This window comes from Sciurus vulgaris, assembly GCF_902686455.1.
Source record: "Sciurus vulgaris genome assembly, chromosome: 10".
Lineage (NCBI taxonomy): Eukaryota > Metazoa > Chordata > Mammalia > Rodentia > Sciuridae > Sciurus > Sciurus vulgaris.
The window spans coordinates 109,073,245-109,092,490 of record NC_136470.1 but is presented as its reverse complement, the minus strand read 5'-3'; the positions used below and the strand labels follow the sequence as shown (position 1 = coordinate 109,092,490).

The window sequence follows — 19,246 nt, the reverse complement described above, 5'->3', positions numbered from 1 at the left end:
ACAGTCACTTGATTGTTAAACTCTGGATTCTTTGAGCACAATACAGAAGTGGTAAATTATAATCCCTGTGATAGAGAACTGGCATTTTAAAGGTTTCCCTAGTGGATTTTATTCATACTTAAACCTTGAAAATCTCAATCCTTTTATCTGTCATGCTGTTCAAAACAGTGGCTCTACTAATACAGACATTAAAAAAAAAAACCTCAGGAGAAATAAATAGTCTCTTTAAGGCATTCTCCAGTATTTTAACATCTGAACAATGATAACTTAACTAGCTTCAATTAACACTTGTTTGGTTATCTGTATGGAGAGAAACAATTTGCCTTTGCACATATGTGTGTGTGTGTGTGTGTGTGTGTGTGTGTGTGTGATATATATAAAATTTCTCCTGTCATTAAGAAAAATTTTTAGTTTTTTTTTTTGTACAAGGAAAAAAGGCACCACATTTTATTATATGCCTAAACCATAGGAATATAAGATTCTTAAAAGTCTTACACAGTGGACTGTGTGAACTTTTCCTCCATTTTTTGCATACTTGGTATATTTTGTTATTTTTTTTTTTCAATTTTTAAGGTCCTTATATATTCTATAATCTTGAATGTTTCTCCTATTTTTTACTCTAAAAATATTTAACTTCTGTACATTTGTTTTCCATCTTTGTGTTACTGATTTGTTGATATATAATATGCCAACATTCAAAGTTTATGAAGTAGTATTGTATATCATTTTTTACATTTAAAAAGGAGTTTACAGTTATCCCACCAAACATTTCCCAGAATATAGATGGTGACTGAAATAGTATTCTGATTATTAGTTAATGTGGGATATAATTTCTTTATATTAGTTTAGAGAATCATTTTTTAAAATTAAAATAAAAGAATCTACAGTTTCATGATATCAAAATGAAGGCATAAGAACGAACTAAAGACACTGATTCCTCATGATGACTGCATCTGCACTTTTAGGAAATTCAAGTCTTTCATAGCACACATTCTCTCCCTAAACAACACACTGGATCTAATTGGCCCTTCATTCGTTTAAATCCATCAACCTATCTCTTCTCTTCAGGTCATACTTGCTCTTCTGATTCTTAGTTCTTTCTTGACTAAACATAAGTTACATAGTGTGCCAAATCAACTAGTCAAACTTGCATCCCCCCATCTTGCTCACAGTATTATCACCATAACCTGTGTGCTGACAAAAATACCTTGACTGGACTGATCTACCTATCCACTTTCTTTGACCCAATGGCATTCCAAACAGTGTGGTAAGAGGAAAAATGAATCTGGGAGCCTCTATATACCTGACATTCTTCCTTTCTATTATTATATTAATTTTTATTTATGATTAAATTCTTTTTAGTTGGGGATGTGGTAGAATGAGGAGTTTAGCAAGCCTGAGACCCTAGAACAACCACCATATATGTGTGTGTGTATATATATATATATATATATATATATATATATAAATTTTTCAAATTATTTTGGAAATTTTTCAAACTGTGTCATCCCATGATAAAATTTTCTTCTATTAATTTTTATACAAAGCTTTTCAGTTAAAATAAACATCACCTTGATAAAAATCTGTGATATTAACCACTTATAAGCATTTCTTCATAAATATATTTCCTGATTAATTAATTATTGTCCAAGAGAAAGACACATTCTTGTTTTCACAAGTGCTGAGTCTTCCAGCCATATTCTGGAACTCATCTTCTCATGTTTTCAGAGAATACAAAGTATATCCTCTAAATGACTGGATTTTAAATATTAATGCGTAAATTTTCAGCTAAAAATCTACCATTCTATATCAGATCCCTCTCCTATGAAATTGAAACAAAATGTGATCCTCCATTTTAGGATCAGTTCACGTAAAGTACTTTCCATCCTAATTTCTCTTTTCTCTAACATCTTTTTCACCTTCATCTTAGGTTTCTTTAAACATGCTTAAGGTTCTGCCATGTTCTGTGAGAGCCTATCTTTTTTTGTTTTTTCTTCTTTACATCAAAGTTTCCTCCACCTTCAAAAAAAATCTGTATTTTCCTTCTTCATTATTACCTTAGTTTAAATATTCACTATATTACAATCTGTCCTCATCTCTAACAAATTCACTGAAAAATCCCTTGCTAAGTTAATAACTCCTAGTAATAAAATCCAAAGTCCTTTTTTTAGTTTTCTACTTCTCGACAATATTCTAGAAAATTTCTTCTCCCTGATAGTATACTCTTTCTCTTCTGTTCTTATTTTCATATGTACTTTTCTCTTCATCTTGATGCCCCATCTATGTACTGACTCCCAGAGCAAGTGTTCTACTCACAGCTAACTTATCATCCCAGTGACTTTCTTCATGAAATTCAGGATGCTTACTAGATAATTTTATGCTAGTGTCCATTAAACATCTAAAACTTGGCATATCTAAAACAAATGTTTTTCTCCTTACCTAAATGGCAGTGCTTTCTTTTTTTGTTTTAGTTTCTTGATTAAATGCATCACCTATTACCTACTCACCATTGTAGTAAATGAGGTAGAGGGATCTCTGGAGACACAGAATCAGTAGGAGTGATAGAGAGGCAGATGGATAGAATAAGATTTATTATACAAAGTGGCTCATATGATTATGAAGATGATTATAGAGATTAAAGTGTTCCACAATTTGCCATGCAGTCTGCAAACTGGAGACCCATATATTTAGTGGTATAGTTTAAGGGCCCGATAAATGGTAAAGATGCCAGTCTGAAGGCCTGAAAATTAAGACTCCCTTTAAGGAAAGAATATTGATAGCCCAGACCAAGGAGTAGGTTGGAGAAGGAATTCAAACTATCTTCAACATTTTGTTCCACTCAGACCCTCAACAAAAAAAAATAGTTATCGTCTAACACACTGGGAAAAGTTTGAAACATGCACTTACACTGCAAGTAAAGATACAAAGGGGTAACATTTTTCTGAAAACAAAACAAAACAAAACACTGGCATAATATTTTAAAGGCTTAATTGTATGTTACACTAATTCATATATTTTCATCCATTATTCTCTTTTGCTAAAGTGATAATAATGAAACCATTAGAACTGTAGGCCAATATTTATATTCATAAGTGTTAATCTCAGCTTTAATTATAAGAAAGAAAAAATATTAAATTTTCCAAAGTTTGTTTATATAAAATATTATTGCAGTGTGGAGAATCCTCAGAAAACTTGGAATGGACCCATCTTTTGACCCAGTTATCCCACTCCTCAGTTTATACCCAAAGGACTTAAAATTAGCATACTACAGTAAAGCAGCCACATCAATGTTTATAGCAGCTCAATTCACAGTAGCTAGATTGTGGAACCAACCTAGATGCCCTTCAACAGATGAATGGATAAAGAAACTGTGGTACATATACACAATGGACTAGTATTCAGCTACAAAGAAGAAAGATATTATATAATTTGCAAATAAATGAATGGAATTGGAGAATATCATGCTAAGTGAAATAAACCAATCCCAAAAAACCAAAGGACGAATGTTTTCCCTGATAAGCGGAGAATGATATATAATGGGGGTGGTTGGGAAGGAAGTTAGAGAAGAATGCAGAAACTTCAGATTATGTAGAAGGAAATGAGGGGGAGGGGGATATGACAAATGGTGGAATGAGACAGACATCATTACCCTATGTACATGTATGATTACATGAATGGTATGGTATGTGTATAACCATAGCAACAAAATGATGTACCCCATTCGTGTCAATGAATCAAAATGGAGTCTGTAAAAAATTAAAAAATAAATAAATAATTTACAAATATTATTGCATATCCTGATGAATACTTATGTTGATTATTAAAATATGACTAGATGACAATTTAATATCTTGATATACTTATGATATAGAATTGAGCAATCTAACAGATTATAAGTGTCATTAAATAATGTTTCTTTTATTCATAAACCAACTTTAATAGGTGCAGTACAAAAAGTTGTTTAATCTTCATGTTTACCTCTAAATTTCAGCTTTTATAACCATCTTATACTTATTTTCATTAACTAAATATTTCCCCATAAATTGTTTTTTCTTCTAAAAGAATATTTCTTTAAAAATGTTCAAAATCTAAGAAATAGAATAACAAAGAACTGCATAAAATTTTACAAATACATTAACACAATTTGAAAAGTACCAAAATTATGTTTCAAAAATTAAAACTTAAAACATTGAATGAATGCATTATTGGCTATGTTCATCTGGTGTGATTTTTATATTTTTTTCTACTTTCTGAATATTTTATTCAGAATGTTTTAGACAGCTTCTTTTGCTGCTGTGACTATAAGATCTGACTAGAACAATTTTAGGAGGAAAAGTTTATTTGGGGGCTCATGGTTTCAGAGGTCTTAGTCCATACTTAGCCTACAGAAGGCTGTCTCCACTTCTTGGGGTTTGAGGTGAGGCTGAACATCATGGTGGGGGAGTGTGGCAGAGGGAAGCAGCTCACATCATAGTGATCATGATGGAGGGGGTGGAGGAAGGGAGGAAGGGAGGCAGAGAAAAAAAGAGAGATTCAACTCTCCAAATACAAAATATATACCCCAACGCCATGTCCCCAATGAACCTCTCCCTCCATCCGCACCCCACCTGCCTCCACTTACTGCTCAGTTAATCCCATCAGGAATTAATTCGCTGATTAGGTTAAGACTCCTACAACCTGATCATTTCTCCTCTGAACTTTCTTGAATTGTCTCATATTGAGCTTTTGGGGCACACCTCATATCCAAACCATAAGAATGCTATAACAAAGATAAAAATATTGAATGTATATTAATATAAAATATTATATAATTTTCTAAATATATGTAAAAGAACAAAATAAAAGATTCAAATATACTTTAGTATCACACAGAATTAAAATTTTCCAAAATATTGTTTTTGTGAAAATGAAAAATTTCAATAACTGCCTAATTATGTTTTTTAAATATGAAAGAGCTGTCTTACTAATATGTAACATTTTTTAAATGTTTAGAAGAGCTACGTAGGAGTACAGAGATATAGTACTGGATAACTAAAGATTTTAAAAATGAGATTGGTACAATTAACATTTTTCCAGTTCAACCCAAACTCTCAATATTGAACAACAAAAAGAATACATCTCTTACAGATGATTTGAACCATGTTGTGCATTGTATGCCTGGTTTGGTGATTAGTGCCACGTATTTGAGTTTGGAATTAGAATTCAGAAGATTCTAAGAGGCATAAATGGTGATAATGTGTTACTCTTATTGTGGCAGTTTTGCCATCAAGTTCTTTCTGTAGGTGGCAGCACAAGGTGAAGATGGGGATGCACGACTTTATGCATGAGAGGTGAGAGCCCTACGCTAAATTATTTTCACAGTTTTCAAGCTAGACCCAGTACCAAAGTTGAATTGAAAAATGATTGTGAATAATAAATGTACTCTTGGTTATTTGCATAACTGCAGGAACAGCCTACTTCTCTCTCAGAAAACCAAAAATAATTGGAAGTTGTGAATTGATATGGGACTGGAAATCTGTCAATACAATGTTCAATGTTCAAATTTTATAAGTAAATATGTGTTTTGAGTTCTTGTATAATTGTCATACTTTCATATAAAATTCATTTGTGAAATTGTTAGGTGGTCAGTTTAAAAGAATTGAAATTTTTCATCTTTGTAGAAAGAGTGCTTCTAAAATACAAAATGACTCAAGAAAATAAATACCCCAATTCTAAAAAAATGGATAATATGCTAAATAGATATTTCTCAGAAGATGGGATATGGATGGCCAACAGTGACATACAATAATGCTTAAAATTACTAACCTTCAGAGAATGCAAATTTAAACTGCAAAGAGATAGGGTCTCAATCCAGTGACAATGACTATTATCAAAAAGGCTAAAGGTAACAAGTGTTGGTGAGGATGTGGAGAGGAAGGGAACCTTCATTCACTGTTAGTGGGAATGAGATTAGTAGAGTCATCATGGAAAATAGTTTAAAGGTTTCTCAAAAATGTAAGACTAGAACTACTGTAAGATCCAGCTATCCCCAAACTGGCTATATATCTAAAGGAAATAAAACCAGCATGTTGCAAATAGATCTGCAATATTCACCAGAGGCAAGAAATAGGAAAAAAACAGAGTCCCTCAAATGAGTAGGTAAAGAAAGTGTGGTCCATGCCATTGAATCATAAAAGGTAATGAAATGTCATTTTCAGTGACACAAATGATACTGAAGATCATTAAGTGAAGTGAAATAAGCTAGGCACAGAATGGTAAGCACCTCATCATTTCACTCATATTTGGAACATGAAAAAGTCAATATCGTAGAAATTGAGGGTACAACTGTAGTTAGTAGAGGCCAGGGAGAACAGGTGTGAGGAAAGGATAGAAAAGTTTGAAAGTTGATCAATAGATATAGCACAGTTAGGAGTAAGAAGATTTTGCAAGTCAGAGTGCCTATATATAACACTAATGTGCTATATATGTCAAAAATCTGGAAGAAAAGATTATGAATTTTTACCATAAACATTGTAAAATGCAAATATGTATTATAATCTCACATTGTGGCTCATAAATTTCCATGAGTTTGTATATCAATTTAGAAAGTAAATTTAATGTAAAGTCAATATATAAGTATATCAGGTCATTTACATTAAAAGTAAATTTGTGTCCTGGAATCTACAAAGGACATCTATTTTTACTATTTTTATCATCTTTTGCAGTGTTCAACTACATGTCTTTTAGTGTTGTTGTAATCATTAAATAATTTATAGTCCAAACTTAAAAGCCAATGATTTTAAAATGTCAAATTGTCTTGTTGTTTGTTCTCTTACTAATAGCTTGGTTGACTTTATTTGAAGGATAAATAGAGAAAAACATTTTTGTATCTGATTATATTGTTAGAAACTGAATGAATAAATTATAAAATTGAGGAAAATAAAAATTACTAAATCAATATTTGAATAACAAGAGCTACTAGAAATATTTAAAAATAAGCTTCTGTATATCAACTGTATTATTCACTCACATCTTTTTTTGAGTCTACAATAATATTTCACAATATGAGAAATGTTCAGAGCCATAACATACTGCAGAAGGAACTACCACTCAAATTTTTACACTGATTTTACTGGCTAATTACAACTGGGACTTAAAACAGATTTCATATTAAACTACATTAAAACAGAAATTTAAACAGAGCTAGTTTTGGAAGTATTATATATTTTTTTGAAACTATGATTTTAAAGCATCATTATCCAATTAAAACACCAGGCAAGTTCTTGAAAAAGGTTACTTTCACAGTTGAGTGATATATGTGAAAACAGGCATTTTACCTTTTGACTATCCTTGTAGCAAATGAAATGAAAGACAGACTGTACAAAAGAAGCTGACCATCTGTGCATTTCCATACTAAGTACTATGCTTTGGGAATTTTTTTCTGTCTCATTGGAAGACTCTCTAATCTCAGCTCATTCTTCACTTTAGAAACACATATTTCACTTATTTATCCTTGTATATTAATCAGGCCTTGTGTTTCTAGAGCAAGTGTTCTACTCACAGCTAACTTTATCCCTTCAGGAATGAACCTGCCGGAGTGTGGCATATACAACATCATGCAATTTAAAAATCTAATGTATTTCTATATAAAGTGTAGATCCAATATTTCTAGCTCAGAACAGAGTATCGTTTACAAATAAAAGCAAGCAAAGACTCTGGCATTAGTTTCTGAATCTATATGCTGGGTGAAAGTAATTTGTCTGTTCTGAAAGTAATTTCTGACCTGATAGGCTGATTGGATAAAGGTTTGGTCTTGAATTTGTGATGATGAACAAATGTGGAGAAGAATGATTCAGTCAGATTTTGCACTTGCTTTTTTACTATTGCAGCAGCATTCTCGGCTAACTTCTATCTTCATGCCTTGCTTATTCTGTTTTGTACCTTTAATGCCAATCTTTCTCATTTCCAGCATCTAGATTACATCTACCTTTGAAAACATAAGTCAAGATGCATGTCTTTCTTGTGCTTTCTCACATCAGTAAACAAATAAGTCCACCTCTGTGAGGCTCCTAAACTGTGTTTTCCTTCATTTAAGTGATACTTAGAAACATACATAAACACTGTAGTTAGAGGAGAGTCTGAATTCTAGCTCTCATTTTCAAGGGAATGTCATTGTCTCACTTTAAAAAGATTAGTGATGGTAACTGAGGAGATATAAAGAGAGTATTTTAAAACAAAAGGAAATGTGTGATAAACCAAAGGAAAAAAAACTTTTGTGTCTTAAAACACATTTGTACTTAATTGTGTATTTTACTTTCTTAATTGTTTTGCAGCTATATGTCCTCCAAGATTATTTGCACATTTCTGGAGAACAGGGACTGGATCATCCATAGGGACTTGTAATCTTTCCTTCACATTGTGCATTTTGGTAGCTTACCTCTCCCAAAACACTTTTTGCTTGTTTCTCTTTTGCCATAGTATGTGATTTACAAACCATTCATTTAAAAATTTTTTGGTACATTTATACAATCAATTAATGAATCAATGGCTCTTTCTGAGAAAAAGGAAAAAAAAAAAAAAAAAAGTTCCATTGCTTTGCTAGCAAAGGAGAAACACAGGGGACTCCTAACCCAGTGACTTGATTCTGCCCATCAGGGGAATTAGGGGGATTTTAAAGAGGTGGTTCAAAGGCTACATTTCATGTGTTCTCTGTCGGAGTTGTGAATTTTTCACTTGTTAATTTGGGAGAGATAGTCCTTTCTGAGATTTTCTGGTGCCATTCCAAAAGTCTGAATTATGTCATTCCTGTGGTGGATGTATGCTCAAGGACAGATAATTTTGCCTAGAATGGGGAAGAAAGGTAATCCTGTTTCCTCTGAGTTGAAGGAGGGGTAGAGTTTGGGAAGGAGCAGAATGAGAAGAGAAAAAAAAAAAATGTCCATTTTAAAATAAGTTACAGTGATGTTGCAGGATTCATGCACAGAGACACAGGGCACTGGGGCATTCGACAGGAAGCAGGGTCTGTTTGTGCAAGCACAGTCTCAGAGTATTATTATTCAAAGGCTAAGCATAAAACACAGCAAGGTGTTGCCTTAAATACCACTTGCAAGCTATTTATCTCCCATATACACATTCTGATTGTGTATTCTTATGTGGTAGCATTGCAACAAAGTTGGGACAGCATCATGCATAACTAACTTATGACAGATTTTTGGCCGAGTTGGCATGTATACTTAGTGTATGTTGTCTTTTCTTTGTTCTGGTAGCTAGAGCAGCAAGGGCTATTCACTGCATAAAGTGGACCACTGTTACATTGTTGATGGGTATTTTTGTCATAGGTACAAAAAGCTAGCTAACACAATTTGGAAGCTAGAAGCGGGGTCCTTCCTGTGACTATCAGGACCTTGTGGCTCGGAAGTATTGTTGGGAAGAATTTAGAAAAGTATGTGGATGTATGCTGGAAAGGACTTAGAATGTTATATGCAGCGTCTGACAGCAGACTTTGACATTATTCACATGGTTCTGGTTCCATAAGAATGGAGTTGGGAGGTCACAAATTTCTACCAAAATTTCAGAGACTGTCATCAGAGGCCAGGCAAAGAGAAGCAGAGTCGGAAACCCTGAAGACTCCCCCAAGAAGGTAATGCATGAAGCTTTGACGGTGAAGCTGAAGCTGGAATGAAAACCTAGAAATTAAGAGATGCCAGGGGCATGGACTGTATCCTAAGAAGAGCGGCTGGCTGTGGAGAATCAGGCCAGAAGAGAATCTGCGTGCTCAGCAACTAGCAAAGTCAAAGTGGTGGTACTGCCCAAGTCCTTTGATAATAGCATCTCAGCTGTTATCAAAGGACCAGCATGTGGCTCAGATTCCTGAGGTGGAGCTACAAAATCATGTTTTCCCAAATGGATTTAAGTCTTGCTTTGACCCTATCCTTTTCTTCCATGACTCTATTCTTTCCTTTTGGAATGGGAATGCTTACTCTGTGCCACTACATATTGAATGAATGTAACTCTCTTTGGTTTTCACAGGGACTCACAGTCAAGAGTGCCTGGTGTCTCATGGAGTCTCAGAGAAGACTTTGGGCTTGGGTTTTTGTGTTATACTACAACTGTTCAGACTATGAGACTCTTGGAGATGAACTAAATGAATTTTGTATTTTGAGATGGACATGGGTTTTGGTGGGCTAAGAATGGTTGTTGTGGTTTGGATATGAGGTGTCCTCCAAAATCTCCTTTAAATTAATACAGAAATATTCAGAGGTAAAATGATTTCATTATGAGAACTGTAAACTAATCAGTTCATCCTAGTTTAAATGTACTGACTACGGGGTGGTAACTGTAGGCAGGTGGGGCATGACTGGAGGAGGTGGGTCACTGGGGACATGCCCTGGAAGTATTCATCCACCTTTCCCCCACTCTCTCCTTCCTGGTTGCCATAAGAAGAACAGTTTCCCTCCATCACATCCTTCCATGATGAGCTGCTGCCTTAGCATGGGCCCAAGGCAATGGAGTCAGCCCACCACAAACTAAACCTCTAAAAATCATGAGCCAAAATAATTTGTTTTCAGCCTTTAAGTTGTTCTTCTCAGGTATTTTGGACAGAGAAAGAAAAAGCTGACTAACACACATAAATAAAATTAAATATGCAGATGGAATTAGGTTTGCTAATGAGATAATCCTAAAATGAGAATATCCTGGATTATTCAATTTGGCATGATGCAACCACAATTACTTTTTAAATATGGAAGGAGGAGTTGACTCAGAGGATCAGAATGACTGTGATATAAGAGAAAGACTCAGCTGGCCATTGAGGGCTTGGAATATGAGGAAAGTGACCATATTCTAAGAAATGCAGGTTTCCTCTAGAAAGTAAGAAAACAAGGGAAATGAATTCTTCCCTATATGCTCCAGAGTTTGCAAATACCTCATGTTTAATTCAGTAACATCCATGTCAGAATTTTAACCTCTAAAACAGTAAGACAAGAGAATTTGTTGTTTGAAGCTTTTAAATTTGTGGTACAACATCAATAAGGAATTAACACAGCAATAATTCAACATTTCACATATTTCCTTAAATAAGTAGGTATAATTCTATCACATATGAGGATTCTTTTTGTAAATATCATCACAGCTTGGGTAGAATCATTGAGGTTCTTTGAAACAGGATAAAATTTCTGGGTTAAAATAGAAATCTCCAAACAAAAAGAATCAACTTCGAATTTCAAGGTGCTCCACCAAACCATTTGCAATTAATGTTCATGTTCAAAAACAGTTTTCAGAATTTTCGTATTTAAGTTTCTTCCTTCTATTTTAATGTTAGTTTACACATAAAATATATTCTGTAAATCTTACATCCTATTCATGAGTTTGTTCATATGCTTGCAAAAATAGATGAGAATATAATAGTTTGCAACAGACTTAAATTTGAAGGAAATTTGGTCAATCCCCATGAGTAGTCCAGCAATGTCTACAATTGCACATTCCATCCCTGAAAGGAAACCACCTTAAATAATGCAATATTTGTTCTTTTTTTTTTTTTTTTTTTTTAAGTAGTCTGTTTTATTATCACCAACGCTTTCTCTGGTTATATTTCTCAAAGACATATTTCCTTAATAAATTGGGGAAAATAAATAGAGAAAAGTAACCTAAAATTCTTCTACAGGGTTTTGCAGACCCAAACTATACATTTCCACTTACATTCTCATCAATAGCATGTCTGTAGAATCACCATCTGGCAAAGCTCTAATCAAATCTAACCTTGAAAGATTTATGACCTGATGCCTATGTCAAGTACCAGGAATAGTCCCTCAAATTAGGAGGCACTTTATTTTTGCCTTTGTCATGGCTTTTACTGACTCTTAGAGAAGAAATAGGGATTTATGTCCATTTCTTGTGAAATATCATAGTACAATGCCAAGAGAACAAGTTTTTTTTAAATTAACAGAACAGAATTTTTCCAACATCAGTCTTTTTAGGGATAGTATCTGAGTCTTCTTCAGAGACATGAAAATTCTACTGGGTATTTGTGAAGAAGCACTTTCTGTGTGATATGGATCCTAGTTACTACACATTTCAGAATGTTCTCAAATATTCTGATACTTTGAGATAAAATGTTAAATTTAAACTAAAAATGTCAAATAAACAATCTTATTATCAGAATATTTATTTTTGTTTTTATATAAAGATATTTAAAATAATGCCTTATTTTTAAATTTTTTTTGCTTGTTCTTTTTAGTTATATGTGACAGTAAAATGTATTTTGACATATTATACATACGTGGAGTATAACTTTATTCCCTTGTTTTAATGTTTTCATTAGCTAAAAAATGTTTATCCTTTACTCGATATATATTGGTGTTTTTATAATACTAAAAGGTATCTTGTACTGAAGCATACAAAGTATCAGGGGAAAACTGACATTTTTATAAGTTTGTGTTCAGAAAATCTTCACAAGATTATCATTTATGAAACACACCTAACGATCATGTCAGCATATACATTGCTGTTTTCCAAAAGTTTAATTTGGGTCTGAGAAAATAGATTATAGAGATACTGCATTAATTTTTTTTATATTCTGTTTATATTTTGTGAATTACATTCATTTGTAGTATAAACCATATTTAAGAAATCAATTTGGGAGTTAAGTATAAACTTTTTCCCTATTAGAAAAATATTTATTACTGGTTGTCTCTGCATGATAATTTCTCATAGATTGCATTGTGGGTTTGTGAATGGGAAAGAAAAAGAGAAATTTAAAAAAATATTTTAGTCACAGATGGACATAGTACTTTTATTTCATTTATTTATTTTTATGTAGTACTGAGGATTGAACCCAGTGCTTCATGTGTGCTAGGCTATCATGCTACCACTTAGCCAGAAAAAGAGGAACTTTACAGATAAAATTTATATGTGGCAATAAATTCAAATTTTAGTCAAATAGTATTTTAATTTATTTGATTCATGGCTATTCTATTAGGGTTTAAATATGGGGTGTCTTAAAAAACTTCTTTTTTTACAGAAATGTTCAGAGATGAAATGAATAGATTATGAAAGTTGTATTCTAATCAGTCCATCCTAATTGGAATGAACTAACTGGGTGGCAAGTATAGGTAGGAGGGGTGAGTTGGAGGAGGTAGGTCACTGGGGTCATGCCCTGGAAGGGTTCATCTTCCCTGCAGTCCCTTCCCCTTCCCTTCTTTCTGCATCCTGGATACAATGAGCAGAACAGTACTCCTCCCCACTCCCTTCTGTCATAGTGTTTCACCTGAACACGGATGGTGGACTGAAACCATGAACCCAAATAAAATCTTCCTCCTCTAAATTATTCTTGTCAGGCATTTTGGTCACAGCAATGAAAAGATGATAAAATGCATTCCAATTTATTTTTGAATTAAGTGAATCATTTTGAGTGAAGTGATAATTTGGAATTTTTAAAAAATAATAATGAAAAAATAATATCTAGCCACTACCTCATTTACTTATCAGAAAAATGCTAGTAGTTATAGTAATTTTTTTTTGCATTTTTTAAATTTATCTTTTAATTTTTTACAGACTGCATTTCGATTCACTGTACACAAATGGAGTACATGATTTCGTTTTTTTGGTTGTACACAATGTAGATTCATACCATTCATGTAATCATATTCATAGTTAAAAATAAGGCAACTAAAACTAAAGAAGTTAATTAAACTCTGTGGTGAACATATTATGCAGGCCAGGGCATGATTGAAAAAGGTTATTAACAATCATATATCTGACTCTATCAGAATACATTAGAATTGCCCAAAGAAAAGTATGATTTCTGTTTACCCTACAGACATACATTATCTAACACAAATCTTAAAATGGAGGTATGCAAGAGACTTTCCAAGTATGTGACTGAACTTCATGGTGAATCTGTATGATCCAGAAAGTATAATTTTAAACTTGTACATGTGGCTTGACTTTGTAAACCAATGGTCTAACCAAAATTAAATATTTTACTTGTCTTCTCTATAACTCCATAGGCTTTTATTTACCTAATACTCAAGCCAGTCTGTACGTTTGTGAAGATATAAGAAAGGACTTATGAGATTTCAATTGTGTATTTCCAAAATTCTTCCTGTACATCTCTAAATGTCAAATTTCTACCAATATATACACCATTACTCGTTTGATGCTCAGATTAAAATTTTCTCTTCCAAGATATGTTTCCAGATTCATACATAAAAATTTCAATACATCTTACTTGCATTAATATTGATAATTTATATTCTCATCATATGTATCAGAGTTTTGTGTAACTGTATCCACTAAATAAAAAATCAATATTTACACAAGCTTGAAATGTTATAGTATGTTTAATAATATACAAATACATAAGGCATCTTCATTTAAAAATTATTTCCTTCAAAATTAGCAAAACTTTATTCACAAACAAAAGTATTTATTGTAGTCTGAGCCCAAGGATAACCATGTAAATACCTAACATGAGAAATTAAATTCCATGAAACCTGTAGTATTAATAATCTGAATAAGTATTAAAAGAATAATTGTGCTAGAATAAGTTTATTTTTTCTTAAATGTTCTGAGTAATTATATTCCACCCCCCTTTTTTTTTGCAGTGTTGGCAATTTTCTTATTAAAAAGAAAACAGGACAGTATAAAGGTTACTGGTAAGAGTAATTATACAAACATGCATGACCTATGTGATCCTACAATATGTATAATCAGAAAAATGAGAGATTATACTCCATTTATGCATGATCCATCAAAATGTATAAATGCATCCTACTGTCAAGTACAACAAATTAGAAAAAAATATTTTTTTAAAAGAGTAATATACAAACAAATTCAGAATGCCCTAATAGTCTCAGTGTGGTAGTAAACCATCCCCATATCTTTGATATTAAAACTAAAAATGAAAAAAAATTAAAAATAATAACTATATAAATACATTAAGCAATAGGCAATGTAGAAAGATATAAAATAAAATATGAAAAATTCAAAATGTGAGGAGGATTAAACTGGAAAGTTATTCTTATAAATATTTTCTCTTGTACTTATGTTCATTGTTTTTTCTATTCTTATCTTTATGATGATGATCATTTGAAAATGGTTTGTTATAATCCAGAGGTGTTTTGTAAGCCTCATAGTAATCTCAAAGCAACAATCTATTTTGGAAAAACAAAAAATAATATTCAAGGAATCAGAACAACTACTAGTGTAATTTACTTAACCACAAGGAAGCCTTGAAGGAAAGAAAAGAAGTGTCACAAAATTAGAAAACATTTACACAATGGGGTAGGACCTATCTATAATTACTTGGAACATATATTAAATTTGTCAGTTAAAAGATATGGAGTATGTAAAGAGATAACAAAACAAAACCCAACTATACATTGCTTACAGGAAAGTAATTTCTTTCACCTTTAAGACACATGTACCCTGAAATCGAAGGAATAGAGTAAGATAAAGCAGGAATAGCCATACTAAAATAAGGTAAAATGGATTTTAAATCAAAAGTAGTAAAAAAAAAAAAAAAAAAAGAAAAAGACAAGGAAGTTATTGTGTAATGATAAAGGTGTCAATTCAGAAAAAGAAAATAATAATTCTATGTGTACAAACACTAAATATAACATTCAAACATATAAAGCAAATATTAGTCAACCTAAAAGGAACAATACATTAAAATAATACAATACAATAATATTCCACTTTCAGCTATTGCTAGATCACCCAGATAGAAAATCAACAACAATAAAATCCAGGTTAAATTGCATTCTAAATAAACTGAACAAATTTTCAGAGAATATTTTATACTACAGTTACTTAATACATTCTATCTCATCAGTAAATTTAGTATTCTTCAAGATAAAGCATGTGATAGGCCACAAAACAAGGATCAATAGATTTCAAAATACTGAAGTCATATGAAGCGTATTTTTGTTCACAATGAGATATAGCTAGAAAACAATAAAAAGAAAAGGTATATGAAGAAAGTATACAAATAAATGAAAATTTAACAACTTACTTTTAAACAAGCAGTGGATCAAGGAAGAAATAAATGTGGAAATTTTAAAGTTTTCTTTTGCTTCCAGAAAAATGAAGAAAGATCTAAGACAACCAACCTATCACAACATCTCATGTAGCCAGAAAAAATAAAAACAAGCTAAATCCAAAATTAGTAGGAGTAATAGAATGAAAAAGATCAGAGCAGAAATAAATGAAATGAGAATTAAAGAACAAGAAAATATAAGGAAAACAAACAAGTGGTTCTTCAAAACAAAAAACAAAGTAGACAAACACTTAGCTGGGCTAACCAAGAAAGGAGGAATGAGACTAAGCTAAAATCAGACATAAAGCAGAACATCACAACTAACATCATAAAAATAGAAAAGATTATTAGAGAGTCTTCAGAACAACTATTTCCCAACAAATTTGATAAGCAACAAGAAAAGTATAAATTCACAGATATGTACACCTTACCAAAACTGAATCATGAAAAAATAGAAAACCTGAATGGACCAATAACAAGTGAAAAGACTGAATCAGTAATGAAAAGTCTCCTGTTAAACAAAATAAACTTATATAATCAGTAGCACTGCTCTATTCCAGTATCAAATTACATAAAATGTAAATCACAAAAGCAATCACATTTATAAAAACTACAAATAACTGAATAAATTTAGCAAAAAAGATGAAAGGTTTCTACAATGTAAATTATAAAATATGTGTGAAAGAAACTTTAAAGGACAAAAAAGTGGGAATACATTCCACGTTCATGGTTTGGAAGAATCGACATATCCATAAGACCTTAAGCAATATAGATACTCAGCTGTATCCCTATTTTGATTGGTTGAGAGTTTTGTATTAAGAATCTTGAAAATCGAAAAAGTCTTGGAAAGAACTGCCAGTCTTGGCATAAATGTCCACTCAATCACCAGTGTGAGTCTGCAGAGAGGTTTTCCTCAGTTAGAGTTCAGTTTATCGTCTTCTTGTCTATTATTAGGTTGTTCAGAGTTATTTTGGCTTTTGTCATATAGCCAAATAAAGAACTGTTCCATTTCATGGATTTTTGATCTGACATACTTGCGTATGATGTTTTATGTATTGGGGGCTTTTACTTGTATTCTCAATTTGACTTTTGAATCTTAATCTTTCTCCTCAAAAATCAAGCTTCATGAAAAAATCAAGTTTCAATATTATCAGGTGATTAGTTTTGCTACTTGACATAAAAGACTGAAAGAGCTATTTCTCATAAAGGGAAGCTCAAGACATCCCATGCCTGTTATCATCAGTCCCTAGTAAAACAACTATAAGGAAAGAAAACTTTCCATCCATTCACCAGAAGCCTGGCTCCTTTGAGATGTTGGGCTATATTGCCCAGTCAAGGTCTTCTCCTGTTATTATACCAAATACCTACTGCATATTCTTTCCCCTTTCTTCTGCTTTGGGAAAGCTCAGAGTAAAATTTCAGCATACAAATTTCTAGGGCTAGTAATTAGTAGCATCCACAGAGCAATGTGCCTAGTTACAGAGTTAGATTCTATCTTGTTTATTACAAAACTTAAAATACCTTCCCCGGGCAATATCCAAAATAGTTTCATTCTACTGCATAATCTGCCTTCATCTCTACGGTCAAATGTAATCTGCCAAAGTGCTGACAATGAAAACCTTTCCAATTTGGTGAAAGTGAAGGACAGTGAAAAAATCTCATGTTCTCCTAATACATCAGCATCTCTCCCATCATTGTCCAAGGTACTCTCCTCAGGCTTTGAGGTTCAAGTCTTGGTCTGGAGACGAGGAAGTTTCATACCTGGCCTTGTGATCTTTCCTTCAGTAATACATTTGCATCAACACAGTCATCAGGAATGTCTGCAGTATAAGGAGATGGCAATTTATCACTTGAGACCTGGTTTTAGAGGACAATAGAGGTGAACAAGCAATCTGTCCACCATTGGCCAATATGGAGAAAATGGCAGGCTGCAGGACAGTCATAATTAAAAGCCCCTGGAAGAGAGCAAATTTGGCTCCCATGTTCTGCTTACCCAGGTGCAGCCTAGTTTGACAGAAAAAGATGCTCAGGGCCCAGAGAGCCATTAGGGTGGACACACCAAATAAAGTGTTGAACCATAAGGCTATGTTCTTCTCAGAAATATCTGCAGGGTCATAGATGCCATCAAGGATAAGAAACAGGCCCACCAGGCTCAGTGTTATCTTGAAGAAGGCATATTGGAAGAAGCTGAAGCTTCTTTCTGGTGAGCATGAGTGGAGGACAGCAAGGGCAGAAACAGCAGCAGACGTCAGTGTGGACCCTCACCGGAATATCCTTCAGAGTCCTCATTACTGACTCTTTACCAGCAAAGCCTTCTACATGACCTGCATGAGCAGGTAAAAGCACATGACATAAAACAGGATTATGGCCATTTCCTCAAGCATGAAGGAACAAGAGATCCAGAGACCAAAGCGGCAGATCACAGAATCTACTGTGGGTACAGAAATGTTCCAGAGTAGAGTCCTTCTCTTGATGGGGCAATGGGTGTTCTTGCACAGATAGACAGTGTCCTCCAGGAAGATGGCATTTGAGCCTAGTGCAAGGAAGGTCGCGATGACCATGTGGGTAATTTCCATAGGACCCAAGGCAAATTGTCTTGGTTTTCTTGACTCTTCCATATAAATTTTTATATCAGTCCATTAAGAGAAACCTCTCAGAAGCTGAGCTGCAGTGGGAGGGTGGGAGAAACAGTCTGAAGAGATGCCATAGTTGGTCCTCAGCACTTCCAAAAGATCTTCTGTGTACCTAGGGTCAAGTTTTATCTGAGTCCTGTCTGGCTCCATCATCTCCTTTCTCTCTCACTCTCCTATGGTCACTGAAGGTAAAGAATGACAGGCAAGGCCCACAGGTTGCGGGCACAGAGGGGGTGACTCCTGCCTTGTCCTGCAGTGCTACCAGCTCTTTCCAGGAGCCAGGGTGGAGGGCAGGTGGAATACTGATCTTCCCTGCTGACTACTCTCTCTCCTTCTGGTACCAAACTCTTGGTATTCTTCATTTAGCAAGAAGATACATTTATACAATTTATATAGAACTAAAGAAGCCACTAAATACTGAAAACCATCTAGAAGAAAATAAAAAAAAAAAAGTAGGAGGGATTATGTTACCTAACTTCAAAATATACACCAAAACTGTAGTAATCAAATTAGCATGATATTAGAAAGAAACACACAAAGAACAGGCTAGAAGTAAACTCAGGCATATACAGGGAATTGCATTTTGCAAAGGTGCTAA

General features: G+C 33.3%; 1 pseudogene across 1 annotated transcript; it reads right to left on the bottom strand.

Moving 5' to 3' along the window:
- Positions 1-17,727: 17,727 nt before the first annotated feature.
- LOC306670419 (organic solute transporter subunit alpha-like) lies at positions 17,728-18,801 on the bottom strand (annotated as a pseudogene). Its single transcript has 2 exons — positions 18,666-18,801; positions 17,728-18,626 (listed from the first exon to the last, which is right to left on the bottom strand). The product of its transcript is annotated as an organic solute transporter subunit alpha-like (transcript).
- Positions 18,802-19,246: the final 445 nt, after the last annotated feature.